This window comes from Gossypium raimondii, chromosome 13 (genome assembly GCF_025698545.1).
Source record: "Gossypium raimondii isolate GPD5lz chromosome 13, ASM2569854v1, whole genome shotgun sequence".
NCBI classification, from domain to species: Eukaryota; Viridiplantae; Streptophyta; class Magnoliopsida; order Malvales; family Malvaceae; genus Gossypium; species Gossypium raimondii.
This window is the reverse complement of record NC_068577.1, coordinates 46,956,807-46,960,459: the sequence shown is the minus strand read 5'-3', so window position 1 is coordinate 46,960,459 and position 3,653 is coordinate 46,956,807.

The following is a 3,653-nucleotide window of genomic DNA, read 5'->3' as shown; positions in this document are numbered from 1 at the left end:
AAAATGTAACACCCCTAACCCGTATCCGTCACCAGATTAGGGTTACGAGGCATTACCGAATAAGACACAGTTCAACACAATCATTTGTCTCCTTTCATACACCACAGAATAACGATACATTTATAACATTATCAAACTTGAATATCCTCAATTTACTTATTTTAAATTCAAATATATGAAATGATAATTACAATTCAAATCAATCATACCTTACTAAGCATGTATCACAAATAAACACATTTCAAAATTCAAACTAATTCAATTTAAACATACATCAGAGCTCAATCGAACATATTCTATAATTAACAAATTCGAACCAAACTTGTATGCATCGAGTCATGTTAAATTATATAATACTTTCAATATTCGATTTCCTAAATCCATCGTATTAATGACATTTTCATAATTAAATCATATTCAAGCATATATCTTCACTTTTCATATATAGAAAATATGTCCGTACATAATTTCACTATCTAAATATCAAACATTACATTTCATAACTTCGTATATGTACATAATGAAACCAATATGTATACAACAATGTCCAATCACATTTACAACATTAGTAACATTATATTATGACGTACATACCTTTGATGTCATTATATTATACACATATGACCATTTCAATGAAATCATTCAATCATAAACTATATCGCTCAATACAAATCAACTTATCCTTTAATCGACTAATCCAATAAATTTATAAAAGCTAAATTCAAACTTGTATTACTCACTTAACTATCATTACGAATTTGTATGTATCTTATTCATAAATTTTAAACCTACCTTGAAATCATTTATATTTATCATTTAAAAGACTAAAACATGCATATTTATCTATTACAAGTTTAGCATATGAATACACCATTTTAGCCATATCAAAAAATCCATACAATTCATATCATTTTACAAATATAAAATCGAATATTAAGTCCACTTGCATGAGCAAATCGTACCTTTATTAAATACTCCACATTCCTAATTTATTTCATAACAAATTGACATCCATAAATAACCTCATAAATTGTACAAGATTTAGCCATTAAATCATAAGTCAAAATATGCCATTTAAAGTTCACTTAATTACTAAATTACATAACAATACCTTAACAAAGCATATCAAACAAGATTCACATATATTTACTTATAAATAAACCATAGCAAAACACTAAGACTAAAACCAAACATATCACACATATCATATATATATATAACACATAACCAAGATTAATTAAGCTTGAATATCATTTACCTCATTATGAAGCACATGACTAAAACACCATAATATATATATATATATATATATATATATATATATATACACCATAATAATTAGAGATTAACATATTATACCAAACTCACTTCACTTATATGCTTTAACTAAGCTCACCTATGCGAATTATTTACCACCTTCTTAACAAAACACATCAAACATAATTCACATAAATAAATATGCATTAGTGAAATACCAAAATCAACATATCTATCACTTGATCACATAAATAAATAAATATGCATGGCTTATTTATTTTGTTAAGCATGGTTTTTATACTTTTGATCAAGTGATAGATATGTTGATTTTGGTATTTCAATAATGCATATTTATTTATGTGAATTATGTTTCATATGTTTTGTTAAGAATGTGGTAAATAATTCGCATAGGTGAGCTTAGTTAAAGCATATAAGTGAAGTGAGTTTGGTATAATATGTTAATCTCCTAATTGGCTATGGTATATATATATATATATATATATATATATGTGTGTGTTTTAGTCATGTGCTTCGTAATGAGGTAAATGATATTCAAGCTTAATTAATCTTGGTTATGTGTTATATATATATATGATATGTGTGATATGTTTGGTTTTAGTCTTAGTGTTTCGCTATGGTTTATTTATAAGTAAATATATGTGAATCTTGTTTGATATGCTTTGTTAAGGTATTGTTATGTAATTTAGTAATTAAGTGAACTCGAAATGGCATATTTTGACTTATGATTTAATGGCTAAATCTTGTACAATTTATGAGGTTATTCATGGATGTCAATTTGTTATGAAATAAATTAGGAATGTGGAGTATTTAATAAAGGTACGATTTGCTCATGCAAGTGGACTTAATATTCGATTTTATATTTGTAAAATGATATGAATTGTATGGATTTTTTGATATGGCTAAAATGGTGTATTCATATGCTAAACTTGTAATAGATAAATATGCATGTTTTTAGTCTTTAAATGATAAATATAAATGATTTCAAGGTAGGTTTAAAATTTATGAATAAGATACATACAAATTCGTAATGATAGTTAAGTGAGTAATACAAGTTTGAATTTAGCTTTTATAAATTTATTGGATTAGTCGATTAAAGGATAAGTTGATTTGTATTGAGCGATATAGTTTATGATTGAATGATTTCATTGAAATGGTCATATGTGTATAATATAATGACATCAAAGGTATGTACGCCATAATATAATGTTACTAATGTTGTAAATGTGATTGGACATTGTTGTATACATATTGGTTTCATTATGTACATATACGTAAGTTATGAAATGCAATGTTTGATATTTAGATAGTGAAATTATGTACGGACATATTTTCTATATATGAAAAGTGAATATATATGTTTGAATATGATTTAATTATGAAAATGTCATTAATACGATGGATTTAGGGAAATCGAATATTGAAAGTATTATATAATTTAACATGACTCGATGTATACAAGTTTGGTTCAATTTGTTAATTATAGAATATGTTCGATTGAGCTTTGATGTATGTTTAAATTGAATTAGTTTGAATTTTGAAATGTTTTTATTTGTGATACATGCTTAGTAAGGTATGATTGATTTGAATTGTAATTATCATTTCATATATTTGAATTTAAAATAAGTAAATTGAGGATATTCAAGTTTGATAATGTTATAAATGTATCGTTATTCTGTGGTGTATGAAAGGAGACAAATGATTGTGCTGAACTGTGTCTTATTCGGTAATGCCTCGTAACCCTAATCTGGTGACGGATACGGGTTAGGGGTGTTACAACCAAGAAAACTTTGAACACATCCTACACAATTTTCATAGCTCTAAGCATTAGTGGAACTAGAATTTGGTTGTGATATCTAAAGTAATAAACACTTAATCAAAATTGTACATTTTCGATTTGTCTAGGATGAACGCTTCGACCGAGTAGTCTTCTCCTCTATCCTCAAGCTCACGTCTGCCGAGTGTGGGCTCAATTTGAATTAGAAAATTTTTAACAAAATTTATCAATGGGGTAATTTTGCAATTTCTCTAAACTTTTAGGCCAAATTGTAAATAAAAAATATCTCTAGAAGTTTTCTAAAATAATTTCTTCAGATAATTTTCTCTCTACAACTTTCTCTTGAATTCAAGTGTATCTAAATAGTGACCCAGGACTCTCTTTATATAGGGAGAATTTAGAGAGTTCAACTATGATTAAACTTAATCACTTTAATATTAAATTAATATAATATTAATCAATATAAAATTAGATTAAATTTAATATTAAATCTTATTAAATTAATAGAATATTTATCTACAAGATAAATATTAAATTAAATTTAATATTAAGATAATCACTTTAATATTAAATTAATAAAATACTATTAAGTTAAGTATTA